General features: G+C 39.5%; 1 long non-coding RNA gene across 1 annotated transcript; it reads left to right on the top strand.

Annotated features, from left to right (window-relative positions):
- Positions 1 to 2,298: 2,298 nt before the first annotated feature.
- On the top strand, positions 2,299 to 17,223 carry LOC124991805 (uncharacterized). The gene is made up of 3 exons (XR_007109945.1): positions 2,299 to 2,475; positions 3,968 to 4,091; positions 16,961 to 17,223. It is a non-coding gene; the product is annotated as an uncharacterized LOC124991805 (long non-coding RNA).
- The last annotated feature ends 2,753 nt before the right edge of the window (positions 17,224 to 19,976 follow it).

The raw sequence follows: 19,976 nt of genomic DNA on the forward strand, positions 1-19,976 counted from the left end.
TGCTTCACTCTTTCTGCCAAGGATTGCTTTAGCTATTCTGGATTTCTTATTATTCCAGATGAATTTCATAATTACTTGCTCTATTTCTGTAAGGTACATCATTGGGATTTTAATTGGAATTGCATTGAATCTGTATAGCACTTTTGGTAGTATGGCCATTTTGACAATATTAATTCTGCCTATCCAAGAACATGGGAGATCTTTCCATCTTCTAATGGTTTCTTTAATTTCTTTCTTTAGTGTTCTGTAGTTCTCATTGTAAAGGTCTTTCACCTCTTTTGTGAGATTGATTCCCAAGTATTTCATTTTTTTCAAGGCTATTGTGAATGCGGTAGTTTTCCTAATTATTCTTTCCAAAGATTCATCGCTTATGTATAAAAATGCATTAGGTTTATGTGCATTGATCTTATATCCCGCTACTTTACTGAATTCACTTATGAGATCTAACAGTTTTCTGGTGGAATTTCCTGGTTCCTCTAAGTATACAATCATATCATCAGCAAATAGGGATAGTTTGAGTTCTTCTTTTCCTATTCGCATCCCTTAAATTTCTTTGGTCTGTCTAATTGCTCTGGCTAGAGTTTCAAGTACGATATTGAATAGAAGTGATGAAAGAGGGCATCCCTGCCTTGTTCCAGTTTTTAGAGGGAATGCTTTCAGTTTTTTTACCATTTAGAATGATATTAGCCATGGGCTTAGCGTAGATGGCCTTTACAATGTTAAGGAATGTTCCCACTATCCCTATTTTTTCTAGTGTTTTGAGCATGAAGGGGTGCTGTATTTTATCAAATGCTTTTTCTGCATCTATTGAAATAATCATGTGATTCTTAACTTTAAGTCTATTGATATGGTGAATGACATATATTGATTTCGTGATGTTGAACCAACCTTGCATCCCTGGGATAAAACCCACTGGGTTCTGAGCACTGGGCATTCCAGGGCTGGTCCTTGTGGAGTGGCTCTGAGTTGATGGAAGGAAGGGAATCCATCTTGTGGGACCTCATGAACATAGTTCTCTTCCATCAAATACTGGTCCTCCCGAGACTTGTCTGTTCCCAACTTCTACGGTGATGTCACACAACAGTTCCCAGATTCGGGTCCTCACACACTCATGGGCTGATATTTATGTTGTTGCTTGTTAGGAAGCAATTTATGGATATGTTTTCCAGGGGGAAGTTTGGTTGTGAGTACAGAGAATATTGGGCAGGTGTACTCTCAAGAAGTTGGTGACCAAGGTTTGAGGGGAAAAAAAATCTGTTCAGGGGAACCAAGCGGTCAAATCCACGTTCTTTGACTCCTGCATTATCTCTTTTGATTCCTTAACAAGGGCTGGCAAAGTGTTTTCTCAGTATCACCAGGCCCTGTGGGAGCTCTCCCCTATGAGGTCCTGCATCTCTTCCTAGCTTCATCTCCTCTTGGTCCTTCATATACCTTTTCCTTCATGGTATGCTAGATTCCCCAAAGACCCTGCTTTTTCACCTCCGGAACTTGGCTTAAGCTCTTCCTTCACTCAGTAGTGCCTCTCCCACATTTCCACCACTGAACACCTCCTTATCATCCCAGGTGGTCAGCTATCCCTACTCTGTGAACATAGTCCCTTCAGCTGATTTCCCTGAACCACATTATCTACAGTTGGAAGAGAGTTGGATAGTTGCCTAATCCAACTCCTCTCATATGCTTGAGTACTGATGGCACTACTTCCCTACTCAGTAAGCCATCCCCCACGGTTCCATTCACTCAGGGACTTGCGTACCATCACATGACACAGCTTGCTTCATTTATGACCAGCTCAGATTGAAAGCCATTTCCTAAGCAAGGCTGGCTCAGCCTCCCAGTAGGTTGTGCCAGTAGTCCTGACTTGGCCCCTTGTCACTCTTGAGTTACTCCCATCTTTATCAGTAGCCACAATGATCCTTTTAAGGATAGATGGTGTTAGTCTGCTCAAACATACCGTGACTTCCCCCCCTCACTCAGAGTGCTTCCTGCAGGCTGCAGGTGGGTCCTGGAAATGCCTTAGTGTCTCACCCTGTGGTCCAGGTGTGCTCTCCTTTACAGTGACTGATGAATTTCTATTTTTCTGTTTAGGACCTGTGAAGAAGGCAAGGGAAGAAATAGGTGGCTGCTGTTGCAGTGGTTTCCATTGATCCAGAGTTTTGCCAGTGGACCTCAGGTTGCTGCAGGCTGACTGGGCCCGAGCCAGGGTGTGACCACACAGAATATGAGGAAGGGGAGCTCTGGCTGTTTCCTGTTGCTCACATCTGGTCAGCACACCCACATTCAGCTCATCAAAGTTTAGGAGCTGTGGTTTTGTATTCACAGTCATCAGAAAAAGAATGACCTGAATTACAACACCCAACTTTTCAGATCTGAGAATGGTTGACATGCCAAGTGTCATGAGGAATCGACTTGTGCTCAGAAGTAGCCCAGAAAAGTAAAAGCAAAGTACTTTTGCAGAAGGATGTGCTACCAAATCAGGTCTGCAGAGCAATCACACCTGGGTGGGCAGTCCACATGCTTTTATCCCTAATGCAGCTCTGACCCTTGACCTGATGAAACAAACTTAGGGGTACAATTTATGTATTTGACTCTAATTGAGGTTTAAATGAGACTCTTCATTTCTGTCTAAAATGTACTTAAAAATAGAAATTAGTCCTTCTGATAACTATTAACATATAATGGTAGGATCATTGCATTAGAAGAACACTTGACTTTGGTTTGGTAGAGACATAATTAGTTAATGTTGGCAGATGTGTTACCTCCATTATGGACATAACAAAGGCACTAGACTTTGTTGGCTTTGAGCCCTTCTCCAGTAAGTATTATTCACTTTGGAAAATCAATATAGCCTCCCTTGATTTCTTTTGATTGGGAGAAAGAAGTAGAGTGGGAGGCTTTATCCTAACATTTGGTGCTACATAATCTTATGGAACCAGTCTTTTAGCATCGGCTTCCTTGGTAGCATGTAGTCCCAGACCCGGATTATTGCACAAGTCCCAGGATGTTTAAAGGTCTTTCATATCCAGCTTTTTATGCTGTTTTAACATGACTGCTTCAACTCTTTCCATCTGAATGATGTATAATGCTAACTTGTACTCTAGGCTGTGTACCCCTTATGCAAAATGTTTGGGACTAGAAGTGTTGGAGATTTCCAAATATTTGCATGTATTCAGTGAGATACCTTGTTTATGGGTAGTCAGTTCACAACATGAACCATTTTTGCTTCATGTACACATAGCTTGTTATTTAGGAAGGGGTGCATTCTTCTTCTTCCTTTATTGCAGTGTTTTCTGCAGTTGCGAGTCTTGAACTGAGGACCTTGCACATGCTAGGCAAGCGCTCTGCCACTGAGTTACATCCCCAGCCTCTGATGAAATCTTATGCAGTATTTGTATGCACCTTCTTTTTTCTGGTGCTGGGAATAGAACCCAGGGGCACATAACTACTGGGTCACATCCCCAACTCCTTTAACTTTTTATATTATATTTTGAGACAGAGTTTTGCTAAGTTGCTTAGGGCCTCACTCAGTTGGCTGGACTTCAACTCCCAATTCTCCTGCCTCAGCCTCTTGAGCTGCTGGGATTACAGACATGTGCCACCAAACCGTGCATATCTTCTTTTGACTGTGACCCATCACATGAGGGCGCATGTGGAATTTTCCCTTCTGTGATATTGGCACTCAAGAAATGGAAGATTTATGAGTATTTCATGTTTTTTTGTTAGGAATGGTCAAACTGCATAACATACTCCGGTGAGGAACATCTGTTGAAAACTTAAAGTACTATACTCTTGATTCACCTTCACTTGTCTATGGACATGTCAATGCAAACCTTTAACTTCACAGTTAGTATGCTACATAATTTTCAACTATTTCTCTTATATTAATCATGAATGAATGCCCTAAAGACCTTTGAGATTAGTATAATTGGGTGTTAGATTTCAATGTACTAAAGCATACATGGTTTTACAGATCAAATACAGAGTTTCACATCAAAGCCATCAGCGCTGTCAAAAGTTTCAGTTTCTTGGAGACCGAATTGCAAAAGCTCCCCAACTATGGACTATCTCCCTACTGAGAATTTCCGGCATTGAAGGTAAAATGTACACATTGGGATGATTGTGCGACTGTTTTCAATAATAACTGTTCTGTGTTTTTTTTATTTACCAAAAAATGCATCTAACATTGAGTACTTCTTATGGACACTTGTTAGGTATCATGGCATAATCCTGAAGACTATCCTGTGAACATAAGTATTGTTGTTCAATTCTCATTTTACTGATGTGGAAAATTGCTAAGTCTGACCATCAAATAATTGGCTAAGGCAGAATTCAAGCTGACACACTATGACTGCAAAGCTTGCATTCTTAAGCAGTATAACATCTGGTTTCTCCATCGATGTTTCTTGTGTGCTTCATTCATTCACTAAGTGCCTCATTAGACCACATAGTTAGCAGTGAGGATAGCATGTAAGATCCAGCCTCACTTTCTTTTCTCAGAGACAATATAGTTTAATGGAGAGGGCAGAAAAGCAAACATGATACTGTGAAAATAGTAAAATAAAATTTAAAAAAGCCTCTCCCCACTCCCCTGGTTCATAAGAGAAAAAAAAATTCTGCATTGATCTGTCCATTTATGGATTTCATCTTCCTTTGAAAGCAAGGGCTAAGTCATGGTGGGTATAAACCAGTGTTGTAGTGAAGTCTAAGACTTTAGGCATCTGCATGGTTGAAAGCACCAATGATAAGAAGCGACAAAAGGAGGAAGGAGTGAACCTCTGCCTTTGTTCTGCCAAGGAACTTCCACTTAATTCCTATTTATATTTTGAGTTTTAATATAAGATCATATTTACAGAAGGGGAATAAAAGGTTCCACTTACCTTCCTAAAATAAAAGAAAAGGGTTTACAAGCCATTGCTAGAGACAGGTCACATAGATAGAGCTAGGATTTTCTTTTCAGTTGCTGGACCTAATCCCTTCAGCCCACACAGGAAAAAATAAAAATAAATTACCTAAGTTTAGTAAGAGCCAAGAATCACATTCTTACATTCTTTCACAACCTCTCTCTCTCTCTTTCTCCTTCACAAACACACACACACACACATACACACACACACACACACACACACATACACATGCACATGCATGCAGAGATACCATCACCACCACAAATTAATCAAAAACTGGCCTTTCCTCTTAGGGAAATCTACACTTAACTTTTAGAACAACAATGGTGAGTGGGTTTCTCATTTCCAAGGCAATGGGTTAAAGATTTTTGCATGATCCAGGCATTCTCTTCTTTAAACTGTAGCCAAATTCTTTACATTCCAGAAAGTATTCAAGATGTTCCCATGTATCTGAGTTGCAGGGGACTCTTCACTTTTGGGCAGCCATGGATCTCTATTTGCTACGGATGTATTCCTGTGTATAATTCTAGGAGGTACTCACCAGCCCTTACTCTAGCAAAACTATAGACGAAGCAAATGATTCTGCACACACTAAAGCATACACCACATATGTTTCAACAAGACAGGATTAGGGAAAGGATACCCTGGGGTATGGTGGAAAGATCAGGAACTCTAATGTCAGGCAGATGCAAATTGGAGAAGTGGCTGAGGAAAAACACAACAACAACAAAATATAAGAAACTGGCATATGCCCTTGGATCCTTTCTCTTCATCAGTAAGAGAAGACTCATGATAGCCATGTTGCAGTGTTCTTGTATAAGAAACAATTCAGTGATGACCACCTAAGATTCAATACATCATAGATATCAGCCATTCAGCCCAGAGTGTGGTGTGGTTCATGGGCCCCGTGATGACTTGTTTGACCAGTGGCATCCCATTGTGGACTGCCATTCCTGTGTGCCCTCAGCAAATGTCATTCTTGTGGCAATTGACTAACCATCCTGCAGAACAGCACTGCCTTTGTGGACCTAGCCCAGGGTCTTGTACACGTTTTAGCTTAAATCCTGGATGGAGGGAAAGGAGCTCATCCACAAGTATTAATTCAATGTGTCCCTTCAAAGCCAACCTCCAGTTCTCATTGTATTGGTTAGACTTGTGCCACCTTTAAACAGGAGAACGTTGCCCTCCTACCGGCAAATGAGACACAACAGACTGACTTTTCCAAAAATCTTTAATAACTTCACATCCAAGTGGGCCCTCTGTGTCAACATGACTGCCATGAGGTTAGCTCCATTTTCTAATCATACCCTTGGTCCGTAAATCTCCCACCTTCAGTGAGTGGAGGCTACAGGTATGAAGCAAAAGCTTGACATTGAAACAGTTCATTCCAGGACCAGTGTGGGAAGGGAATGGTAGTGGACATTCCTTTGAGGATAGATTTCCTACAGGTAGGAGACAGTGTGTTCCAGCATTGGAGGCATTTTGTGGAGGGGTGGGGCAAAGGGTATCTCCTGAAAGATGGGAATGGGAAATGGGGATCTGGTCTGGGCTGTGGCATCCAATTAGACACGGGCTTCCCTGAGACCACCAGAGCATCTTGCATAGCAACAGGGGTCTCTGCCCTGTGGATGCTGCCTCTGAGGCCATAACCCCTGGCTTCAGGGGTGTCTGACTCCTACAGACAATGTGGAATATGTTCTTTCATCTCACTGACGGTAAGAGCTGTGGGAGGGCCTATTTGAATAGGTGCATTGATATCATGGTGTTTCTACATATTGATCCAGTACAAGAGTGGACTGTAAATGAAGGTGGAAGCGTTCAACACTTCCACCAACTGCTGGGCACGCCTCTCCCGCTGCAGTTTCTTCCTCCAGTAAATAAATATAATGCAGCCACCGGTTACTAGACAACACAGTCCCATGAGTCCAAAGTATAGTGAGACCCAGGCTGAGGCAGTAAAAGAAAGAAAAGAGGCAGCTGACTGACAGCTTTGACTGGGACCTGAACTGTTTCTCATTCCTCTCCTTGATTTGGCTCATTCATCCATCCATTCCCTCCCTCCCTCCTTACATACCTACCTCATCATTTTATTATTCAGTTAAAGCTAGGTCTGTAGGGAGCCTAAGAGTCCATGTTAGCCTTTCAGAGATAAGGGATACTAGGTCTAGAGGAAACATGACCTGCTGAGACTCAGTCAGGCCTTCTGCTTTTAAGGCCTAGTATTGTGATACCTTCTGCTTCACTCTTCCTGCTCAGGTTTGCTTTGGCTCTGAGGTCTCTTATTCTTCTAGATTCTTTCATGATTGCTTTCTCTATTTATATGAAGAATGTCATTGTGATTTTAATAGGGATTACATTAAATCCGCCTCTTGCTTTTTGGTAGTATGGCCATTTTGACAATACTAATTCTTCCAATCCAAGAGCATGGGAGATCTTTCCATCTTCTAAGATCTTCTTCAATTTCTTTCTTTAGAATTCTGTATTTTTCATTATAGTGGTCTTTCACTTCTTTTGTGAGATCAATTCCCAAAAGTATAGCAGCTCTCTTTTTTGAAGTAATCCCAGTGGCTCAGGAGACTGAGGCAGGAGGCTCACAGGTTCAAAGCCAGCCTCAGCAACAGCAATGAGCTAAGCAGCTCAGTGAGACCCCGTCTCTAAATAAAATATAAAATAGTGTTGGGGATGTGACTCAGTGTTCAAATGCCCCTGAGTCCAATCCCTGGTACTCTAGCCCCATCCCCAAATAAATGTAACATGAAGGACCAACCCTGGTGCCCACCCACAGGGCCATAGTTCTGTAAATTGTGGTCCATTTGCACATTAGAAGAGTCAGCACCAAATGACAACTATGTATAAAAACCTGTGTGTGTTGCTCAAACCTTTTGCATAAAATAATCCAGACACCAAAGAATACATAGTATGTGAGTCTCTGCCCATCAGGCCGAGTAACTGGATCAAAGACTCTGTGTCAGAAGTTAGGAAGGTGGTCACCCTTGGGGAATAGTGACTTGGGGGCATGAGAACTTCGGGGAGCTGTGGTGGAGGTGGGCATATTGAGGGTTGAGAGCATATTGCTGTGCACAGGGAGAAGTCACTGAGCTGTACACATATGGCTCACACATCTGCCTCTCTCCATGTATGTCGTATATTAATGGAATTCACCAGAAATACCCATGGGGTCCTGATAGGTACAAGCTGGGAGTGACCTCTGCTTGAACTCACTCTTGGACATGCTCTTCCAAATCAAGAGCATGTGAGTCCTTGCTGCGAGTGGACCTTCCTATGTTCTATCAAAGGCCTTTGTCTTGCTGGTGACCTCAGTTAAAGAGACCTTATACCCCATATCCACAAATGGAGAATTCTAATGCCTTCCCCTAAACAAACTCAGCTGGTGAATTCTGTCTCCACACACCCTCCTCCCCTCAGAAAGCAAAGTTCCCCTGCCATCTGCCTCTTGGCTTATCTCCAATCAGAACTACCTTTCAACTCAGGCCCAGGGAAGGCCGGGCAAAGATCTGCCCCTGGTACTCATACTGCCCCCTGGCATCGGGGGAGAGAGTTTGTGGAATGTGGAAAAGCTCAGACTGAAACCCGCGAGGCCAGGGCTGGGAAAGCCTGGCCCTGCAGCCACAGAACATCAGAACCCATATGCTGGTGTCATTTAGGGATCCTGGATTTCCAAGCCATTGACTGAAACTTTCTGTCAATCCAACACTTTTAGGGTAATTTAACTTAATAATACCTTTGTTGGCACTGGCATTGCTGTCTGAAGGGTGATCATCATAGAAGTTATTTTAGGTTGTTTAATGGAATGTAGTAAATTCTCAATTGACAGGGCAGAGCCTCAGAATGGGTTTTCACAGTGTTTACCTTGCCAAGATCCACCCTCACCTTCCCAAACTTACTTGGAGCCAGTTAAGACTTCATAAAGTATTAGCAATTGTTCTCCCCCTCTGTCTTCACATGTATCATTAATTCTTTACTAAAAGTTCAAACTGTCCAAGATTTAATTGTTATCACTTGGAGAATGGCTGGAAATGGATACGGCCTTATTATTTCTGTCAGAAAATTTGACTTAATAGTACTTGATATTTTACCCATCACCTCATATTCTCAATATGAGGGAGAGGAAAAAAAAGAGGGCAGAGGGGAAAGAAATGCTTTACCCTGAAGCATGCGCGCGCACACACACACACACACACACACACACACAATACAAATGCATGGATTTCTGGGGGGAAGACTCAAGGAACCAGCAGACAAGGTAATGGTTCTAAGCCCCCCAAAGAGAACAGGAGGGTGGCAGCATTGAGAGAGAAATTTATATTGCAAATTTTATTGGCTCAAACTGTATTGTTGCTTTCAGTTTTAAAGTTTCTGTAATTCTGGGAGTCTGATGTTTGATATTCCTGAGATGCTGAAATTCTGAGTCCAAGTTCTCAAGGTGTTTGATTTTTTTTTTGTTTTAATACCAGGGATTGAAATCAATGGGTGCTTAACTACTGAGCCACATCCCCGGCCCTTTTTAGTTTTTATTTTGATACAGGGTCTTGCTGAGTTGTTTAGGGCCTCACCAAGTTGCTGAGGCTGGCTTCCAACTTGGGATCCTCCTATCTCAGCCTCTGGAGTCACTGGGATTATGGGCATGCACCGCCACACTTGGCTAGGGTGTTTGATTTTTAAGGACACATTAATACAACACTCCATGCTCGGAGAGCCAGTTGTGAAACTTTGTCCAGCATGTCACTGGACTAAGATAATGAACACTTATGTACATGAAACCCAGCTTTGGTAACTCTTGAAATTTCACTATTATTTGTTTCAGACCTTTTATTTTTTTCTTTTAAGAGCTAAAATAATACAAAAACAGTTGATTCCATTTGTATTACCCTCCACAATCCCATTCATTTGCTTTCTGTTCCAGAAATATAGTCCCATCCCAATCTTGGTGGTTTTCATGTTTTAAAAATATTTTTACTACATATGTGTCCATAAATAATACATGGTATTGTTTTGCATATCCTTAGCTTTATATCAGTGGTATTATATCATATGTATCCTTCCACAACTTTTATTTTTAAATACATTTTATGTTTTCTTAAAGGTTTATACATGTTGATATATGTATATCAAATATTAATTTATTCTCTTCTCCATTGAAGGACATGCAGCCAGTTTCCAATTTTTGTACACATTTTCTGGTGCATATATGGAAGAGATTTTAGGATATATGCTTAGAAGACAAATTTCTAGGTGCAAGGATATGCATGTCTTAATCTGTACTAGATATTGCCAACTTGCTCCCCAAAATGATTGTACAAATTTACACCCCTACCAGCAGTGGATGAAAGTTCTTGCCAGTGATTTGTATTGTCAGATGGTTTAATATTTTCCAATATGGTGGGTGAAAAATGCTCTCTCTTTGTGGACTTGATTTGCATTACCCTGATTTTACCAGTGAGATTGGACCTCTTTCCTTATTTCCATTGGCCATTTATTGGTCTCTTGTGTGAATTACCGACTCACTTCTTATCACCTGCCTCTACAGTGTTGTTGGCTTATCTTCTGATAAATCAATTTAAAAAATATGTATTCTGGTCACTAATCCTCTGTGATTGTATGAGGTGAAAATTCTCTCTCCTAATACATGTCTTGTCTTTTAATATTGTAAGGGATGTCTTTGGCTGTGTGGAAGTTTTAAAATTTAATCTAGTAACATTTATTTATCTTTTATTGAGTGATTTGTGCTTTTCTGCCTGATTTAACACAGTTAGTACATCCCGAGGTAGTATCTTCCTAAATTTATTATGCATTTGAAAAACTTTTAGTTTTCCCTGTTAGGTCTTTAATTAACCTAGGATTTGTTTCTGTGTAATGTGTGAGCTCAGAATCTAATTTATTTTTTTTCACTTATGCCTCCAGTTTTCCCAGCTCAGTTTCAGAAATAATCCATCTTATCATCCTTCATTTTCAACAACATTTTATAACTTTTAGTGCTGTGAACCTGCATATCATCTGATAATTTAATTTCTAGGCATTTTTGATTCTTGATAACACAGTTTTATGATTTTCTTAAATTTTCATGATATACAGGAATAAAATTTTGTTTGTTCCTTCATGATATACAGAAATAAAATGATCTTTGTGTATTGACCCCATATCTAGTGACATTGTTAAATGGAAGCATAAAGGTTAATAGTTTTTGTAGGTTTTACTTTGGAACTTCTACACACACAGTCATGCCACCAGGGAATAAAGAATATTTTATTTAATCACTAACAACACTTAAGCCTTGAATTTCTTTACTTGCTTATTGTTTTGGCATGCTATTGAATAGAAGACTATAATGCTGGGTGATAACTGGCCCTCCTGTCAATTTTCTATTTCCTGATAAAAGCTTTCAATATTTCACCAAGAATAATGTTTGCTATATATTTATTTTTTAATCAGATTAAGCACTACCTCCATTATCCTTAGTTGTTTTTTGCTGTGAGTGTACAGGGAATTTTGTCAAATAGAAATTTTGCATCTTTGGAGGTGAGCATGTCATGAACCTCTCCTTTCCATTGAAGTGGAGAATCGCCCTAATTGATGTTCAACCTCATATTCCTAGAAGAAATATTAATTACTCATGTTGTACTATCATTTTAATTTATTGTTGAATTTGATTTGCAAAATCTTGTTTGGGATTTTCCTTTTTTTTTATTTTACCAACATTTTGTAAAATACCAGAATTACTTTGGCCTCATGAACCATCCTGGGAAGGGTTTCTTCTTTTAACATTGTCTGGAATAGTGTGCGTAAGATCAGCATCATTTCTTTTTTTAAACATAAAGAAAAACCAACTGGAAATCCATCTAGATTTTCTTTGGAGAGTTTCAAATAGGCTCGATTTCTTTCATAGTCTGTTCCAATTTTCTATTTCTTTTGCGAGCACCAAGAAGACGTGTATTTTTGAGGAATTTGTTACGACGCAAATTGTCAAGTTAATTGGCTTAAATTTCTCACAACATCATATCTTTCAGAAGTCTGTAAGATCCAAAGTGATGCCTCTCTTATTAATCCTGATATTGGCAGGTTTCATTCTCTGTCTCGGTTTCTGTTTCCTGCAATTTATCAGATTTTAACCAACTTTGGCACTAATACTATTCCCCTTTCTTTTTGAACATGTTCTATTTTACTTCTCTTCTTATCTTTATTATTCTATTCACTCATTCTTCTTGTGTTTGAGTTAATCCTTTTCTAGCTTTTTGAGATGAAAAATCAAGTAATTAATTTCTTTCTTCTTTTATAATGTGTTTTGTTTTATAACATGGAGGTCGCCCTGCTTCTCTTTCATCTTACACCTTCCAATGCCACAGCTTTATCATTATTAATTAGAGTAAGTTAAAAACTTCTTGGGCTGTGGTATGGTTTTGTGGTAGAGTACTTGCCTGGTGTGCATGGGGCCCTGAGTTCAATTTTTAGCATCTCCAACAAAGTGTTTTTTAAATTGATTTCCTTTTTTAACCAGCTGATTAGAATATATTGTTGGATTTCTAAGAAGTTGGGGATTTCCTAGTGATTTTTTTTGTTTTGGTTTATTTCTTACTTCCTTTGCATTTAGTAAAAATGCTACACATTTTAAAATTCGTGCAGACTTTTACAAAAGCGTCCCAGCATATGTTCAATATGGTACACGTTCCCTGGGGACATGAAAAGAATGTCATTATTGTGTGTGGCGTGGTGGAAGTGAGAGTTAGCTGGGCTCTTCAGACCATTGCCATTACTGACTTTAGAGTGTATTGCTGTGTCAGCTATGGATAAGGCTGTGTTCAGTTCACTGCACAATATTATGGACTTAGCTTTTTTTTTTGTTGAATTCTATTTTTACTTTGTATGCTTTGAAGTCATGTGATGTATGTTTGCAGATAGAGGATTGTGATATGTTTCTCTTGGGTTTATTCTTTTATATTTCCAATCATTCATTCTTCCTTACTGTCTATTTTGATATTAGAATGATTATACCATTTTGCATGGCTCATCTTTTAACATTTTTTATATTTTAAATGTTTTTATACTGTTATGCTTAAAATATGGCTCTTCCAAGCAGTGTATACTTTTCTTTCTGAATCAGGCAACCTTTGCCTTCTACTTGAAGTATTTATTTCCTTTATGTTTAATATAATTACTACATAAAATTATATACAACTCTAAATTATTCAGTTTTTATCAGTTAAATAAAATTACTTTCATGGTTTCATCATTTCTATAGTAATTTTACATGCTTTTAGAGCCCAGGTCTTTGCATAACTTTTATTACATTTGTTTTCTAGAAATTTACATTTATGTGATCTTGTAAATAAAATTGTTCTTAATTTTATTTCCTAGTTACTCAATGATATTATATAGCAATATGGTTTAGTTTTTGCTAAATTCCCTTATTATAGAGACAGTGAATAAAAACATCTTTACTTTTCCCTTTCCAATGATATATTTGCAATTCCTTTTCTTGCTTTATTGCAGTGGCTGTGATATCCAGGATAATGATAAATAAAAAAATTGTGGTAGTGGATATACTTGTCCTTCTTTCAGTCTTAGGGAAATGATAACTACTTCAGCATTACTCTTGCTAGTTGTGTTTTTATTTTTTTTCCAAAAAAAGTATCCTTTATAAATTTGAGAAAGCTTCTTTTCATCTTCAGTTAATTGAGATTATTTGTATCGTGAATACTGTTGAATTTAAAAAATGATTTTTCAGTGTAAGGACAATGGTATGAGTTGTTCTTTATTCTTATAATGCTATGGTTTACATATGATGTGTCTCCCAAAAGCTCATGTGTGAAGCAATGCAAAAACATTAAAAACATTTAGAGGTGAAATGACTGGGTTATGAGAGCTTTAACCCAAACAGTTCATTAATGTACTGACAAGGATCAGCTCAGTGGTGACTGTGGGCAAGTAGGGTATGGCTGGAGGAGGTGGGTCGTTGAGGTTTATATTTTGATGTGTTGAGGAGAGCTCATTTTCAGTCTTTCCTCTCTCTGTCTCTCTCTCTCTCTCTCTGTCTCACTCTTTCTTTCTCTCTCTCTCTTCTCTCTCTGTTTCCTGGTGGCCATGTCCTGAGAGGCTTTCCTTCAACACACTCTGTTGCCACAATGTTCTTCCTCATAGCCCAGAGCTATGGCCATCTATGGACTGAGACCTCTGAAATTGTGAGCCCCCAATAAACGTTTCCTCTTGTAATTGTTCTTGTCAGATCTTTTGGTCATGGAGGTGAAAAAGCTGACTAGAACATATAATATCATGAATCACATAGATTGAGTTTAAATTATGAAGGCACTTTATATTTTGGGGTTAAATCTCACTTATGACGTATTATCTCCTCATCTATTGTCATAATCAGTTTGATTATATGCACCTATATTGCAAAAGGATAATGGCCTGAAATATTTTTTCCTGTAATTTCTTCACCTATTTTTGATAGCAGGCTAATATGGACCTCAAAAATGACTTGCTATATTCTTCTAACCTTTATTTTTTGCAAGTTTGTGTAAGCTCGGTATCATTTTTGCCTTCAGCACGTAAGGAATCATCCACATACCAGTCTTTTCCTGGAACTTTCTTTGGGGGAAGATTTTAAATTATAAATTCAATTTCTTCAGTATGTATGTGGCTATTCAGATTTCGTATTTTTCTTCTAACACCATGTTAGGCAATTTGAATCCTTCGACTTCTAAAGATTTTTATCTAAATTGTGAATTGCGGGCATAGAGTTTAGCATTTTTGGTTTTCCTGGGATTGAAGGGGTTTCTGGGATGCAGGATTTTCTGCTTTAAAATTGGAACAATGCTGAGGACTTGTTCACCCACATGCCAATGCCCTGTGCCCTTCAAGTCTCTTTCTCTCTCCTATTTCCCTTTCTTCCCTCCCTTCTGGAGGCTCATTTTGCTTAAGTATCATAGTACATGGGGATTTCACTGAAATTAGATTTCAGAATCTCACAAGCTTCCTCTTTTCCTTCCCACATGGTCATGACATCCACCCAAAGTGCCTGGTTGGGGGAAGCTGGTCTTCCAAATTGCAAAATCACAATTGCCTCATGATCCTCCAAAGCTTTGCCTGTTTCTCTGGAGCTAAACTTAGCACACTGGACACCTGGAGATAATCCTTTATTAATACCGCCTCTTTTTTTTTTCATAGGACAAAGTTATTTTGAATATTAATCATGTAATAATCAGAGATAATCAGTATTTTCTTCCTTTGTCCTTCAGTTTTACAATAAATAAAAAAATAGCTTTCAGTTTAAAAATACTGTTTCAATTCAATATTTCATTAGCCAGGCACAGACAGACATAAATAGAGCATATTATTACTCATTGGTGGAAGCTGAAACCGTCAATGGTACAGCAGCAGAGAGCAGAGCAGAGGTCACTAGGGTCAAGGAAGAGCATAGGAGGAGAGGTAGAGAATGAACAAAGAATAGATGGGGATGTGGTTCTCTGTGGTTTGGATCTGGAATGTTCACACAGGCTTGTCCGTAGGGTGCTGGGTTCAGAGGTGGGACTTTGGGGAGCTTATTGGATCTTGAGGGCACTGACCTCCTCAACAGGCCAACTCACTGATGGGTTTTAGTTGGACAGAATCTTAGGTGGGGGTGAAAACTTGATGGAAGTAGGTCACAGACGTGCCCTAGAAGGGTGCCTCCTGCACCTGGTCCCTTCTCTTTCTATCTTCCTGCTCCCTGGCTGCTTTTAAGTGGGCATGGCTGCTTCCCCAGGCCCTCTGTTCCCCAGGGTTTTGCCTCTCCACAGGCCTCAGAGTCTGCTAACCATGCAAAACCATGGGCCGAACTACATCTTTCCTTCTTTGCAATTTTTTCCCTCAGGATTTTTTGTCACAGCAACAGAATGCTGACTAATACCTCTTTCGAATGTTGTATAGCCTACTAGGATTATAGCAGTCAATTACAATTTATCATACATTTCAACATAGCTAGGAGAGTTGGAAGGTTCTTGACACCACAGAAATAATATTTGAAGAGAAGGAAATGCAAATCAACCTGATGTTATCATTACCCACTGTATACATATTGCAAATTATGATTCCATACCCCATAAATAAAAGTGCAGATATCATGTCAACTTAAAAACAAAAATAAAATTAAAAATTCTGATATTTGATGTGTGAATTGAAAGTTGTTCTTACCACACAGAACCATGACATCTCACAGTTAACAATCTATTTCACTGTTTTAAATTTTAATATAGCTTTAAAAAACGCCAAGTGGTCATACAGAATGACAGAATTTAGGTGACTAGAGTTCTGTATTGTCAAGGTTTATTGAAAAATCTACTCTTTCAATGCAGGACTATCACATACCATGAGGGTTGGGGATACCAGCAGTGCCCCCAAACAAGCTCAGATGACTTTACACCATTGTGAACTTGACTTTGACTAATGCCTTTAGCCAGGTTTGCATATATGAAGACCGACTCTGTGGCTGAAAGTTTCTGAATTAGCTTTCAGGAGGATACCATATAAATTAAAAAGATAAGTAATAAAAATGTTCTCATTTGAAATTTGCTTTTCTTAGTAAAGGTGCATAGTAATTGCAGGAATTATCTAGAATATCTACCAAAATTCTCATTTCTAGCAGTATTTTATCTCTGAACTCTTTCAGAATTGGATTCCTGGTCATAACAAAAGGCAGACTGACATTGAGTTTCATCATTGTTATTAAACTTCCACTTGTGGGTGCCCCTCATGTGACCCCCCCCATCTGGGGCAGACCCCACCCACTGCTGGCTCTGGGTGCTTCAGTGTTCTCCTGTTTCTGCCAGCAGTTACCATACTAGGATTTTTATGTGGCTTGTGCACCAGGCTGGTGCCTGGTGTGGTGTGGTGTGGTGGTGGGAGCTTAAGACATGGGCCTCAGTGCAAGGTAATCAGGTCATGGGGGGTGCATTGCCCTTGGAAGGGACTAACGCTGGTCACCTGAGTTGTGAGTTCGTTTGTGTGAGAGTAAGTTGTTGTAAGAGAGATCCTGGCCTTGAAACCTTGTCTGCTTCCTGTCTTAGGATGTGCTCTCTTCTACTGAAACTCCAGCCACTGGAATGCCATCTGCCCTGAGTCCCTCACCAGAGCCATGCAGAAGCCAGCACCATGCTCTTGAATCTCCAAGACTATGAGCTAAATTAACCACTTTTCTTTACAAATTACCCAGCCTGAGGCAGTTAGCCGAGTGATGACAAATGGACTGATGTACCCTCTGTCTGAGTGACTGGAGAATCTCAGCCTGAGCCCTGAATCATTCATGTTCCTGGGGAAAAAATCAACAGTTGCCATCTGTCACCAATTTTGGAAAGCATCTCCTTTTTCCAGAATTGTAGTCCATATGCTTTTATTTTCTGTTTCCATTTCTTTAAGAATACTATTTCTATAATTCATACATTTTTTTCCTGCTTGTCATTGCACACACTGTCTTACTGGGATCTATTATATTCTACTTGGAAGCTGAGGTCACTATTGTTTTTTGAATGTTGATCTCATATTTTGGAATCTTACTGAGCTTCTTTATTAGTCCTAAAAATTGATCTCTAAATTCTCTTGGAAAGCTCCCTTTGACAACTCTTTTAATAACAATGTGAATTGCAAATGAAGCTTGAAGTTTTACAAAAAATTTTTAGCATAGATTTACCGAATCCTACTGATTCGTCTTTTCACAAGGTGTTCGACTGCACTAAGTGCTTTTCCGACATGGAACCATCCTTGCATTCCTGAAGTAGCCCTGATCTTCTTCTAATGCATTTTTAATAATACAACTGAATTCAATCTGCTTCCATTTCACATCAGACATCTGCTTTTATAAGTGAAGTTTCTTCTACAGATTTCTTTAGTAGTAGTATTCTTATCAGGTTTTGGTACAAAGACTAGCCCCAGCTGAATTTGGATTATGTCCCACCTTTCTCAGTCTTCAAAATACCACATAAATTATTGGATCTTTCTGTTTCTTAAAGTGTTGGTGTAACTAGTTTGTGAAATCATCAACTTCCAGGTAATGGGGTGGAATGGTTAGGAGAGATGATATGAGTTGGTTGCCACTCAAATGGATATTAGCATATTCAGTTAAACAGTTTTTTCCTTCTTCTTGTGCCAATTTTGGTTATTTTAATTTTTTTCTCCAAATGATTGTTTTTATGTAAATTTCAAATGGATGGGTGATATGGTACTTATAAATAATCGGTAAAGGTTCTTCTGTTACCAGTTTGAAAACTTACCATGTGGCTTATTCGTAACCCTCTCTTCTTGCTCCCTTCTCTCTGCTCTTATCTCTTCACTAGACATGCAAGCGTTCTCCTTTTAATTAATCCAGAGGCAGTCTTCATGTTTAGTAATGCCACAGGGCTCCAAAGTCTAGGGAGCAGGGTTTTGGTATTTGCCCTGCTGGTGGTCAGATCTAAGGAGAGGAGTTGGCTGAGACTCTGTTATGGGGACAGCAGTTGCTTGGTCTCATGAGTTCCTTAAGGGCAGGAGAAAAGCACTCTCCATCCTTTAATCTCTGGTACGCAGTGTAGCACATGACCTGAGAGAGGTTTCAGGATGCTTGGCCATTGGATGAATGAAAGAAGATCAAAGGAAATGCAAGAAAAGAGAAAAAAATCTTAACCCTGCAAGACCCAACCTCTGATCACTCATTGCCATCTCTGGAGCAAAGAATCTGGACCCCAGGAAAAACAAAGGGAGATTTAGTCTACTTCACACCATTCATTTGGCTCAATTTTCCCTCCTCCTTCGTTGATTATGGTGTTGGCTCTTGAGTTTTCCAGAACAATTCTAGTTGCTGGACAGGAAATGGCTCCCTGCCAGAAAGACTGTCTTCAGAGGTCTAAAAACTGTTTGCATCCAAGCCAAGCCAACTAAACCCAGCACAATTCATTCTGCCCCCCTCCATTGGCATCAATGCAACTAAAATTAACCCCCCCTACATCCACTTATCCCAACCTCAGCAACCACATGATACAACTCAATCCAACCTGAATTTATTTCACAAAAACCAACCTAACCCAACAACTTACAACTCAATATCACAGGTCACTTCTCAGTCCAGAAATCCCAAGTCATTTTACCTTTCTGATGCTCAGTTTCCTTGTTCAGAAAGTAAGGAATATCATAACAACTCTAGGGATATTTTGAGGATCAATATTGAATCGATACACGTAAAGCAACTCACACTGTGTTTGACATATAATTGTGTGTTAATAAATATCTAATTGTACTAGTCCATTTTCTGTGCTGTAATAGGATACCTGAAACCTGGAAGTTTATAAAGTAAAGAGGTCTATTTTGGCTCAAGATCCTGGAGGTCAGGAAGTCCAAGAGCAGGGTGCTGCATCTGCTTGGCCTCTGATGAGGACCTCATGCTCCTTCAAGCAGAAAGACAAGAGGGCAAGTTAAAAAAGGGACAAAACATGAGTGGTGGCTTGATCATAACAGCCCTTTCTTGAGGAATGGATCCAGTTCCCCAAGAAAGTAAGAACCCACCAGAGAAAATCAGGAGGGCTCCACTGTCACCACCCAAACACATTTTTAAGGGCTCAGCATTTTCCCTACCACTACAATGGGGACCAAATTTCAACATAAGTTTTGGAGGGGACCCACCATAGTCATCCATAGCACTATTATAATCAGTTCTCCTGAATTTCATTTCTCAGTATTTACCATTTCTGGTAAAGGGATGTGAACCAGCATGAGAAAAATCTCTTTTCCAGATACCCTGTAGAATAATGTGCTCTTTTGAGACAATTTCAAGAGCCTCATGATGGAGTAACCAATATCTGTTTTCTTTTCTTTTATTTCATCTTTCTTTCTTCCTTTTCTTTCTTGGTACCAGGAATTGAACTCAGGGGCGCTTAACCACTGAGCTACATCCCCAGCCCTTTTTGATATTTATTTAGAGACAAGGTCTCACAAGTGAACTGAGGCCCTTGCTAAGTTGCTGAGGCTGACCTCGAACTCGTGATCTTCCTGCCTCATCTCCCGAGATGTGGGATGACAGGCATGCGCCACTAAACCAGCTTCAACCTCTGCTTCCTA

Source organism: Sciurus carolinensis, chromosome 8, assembly GCF_902686445.1.
Source record: "Sciurus carolinensis chromosome 8, mSciCar1.2, whole genome shotgun sequence".
Classification (NCBI taxonomy): domain Eukaryota; kingdom Metazoa; phylum Chordata; class Mammalia; order Rodentia; family Sciuridae; genus Sciurus; species Sciurus carolinensis.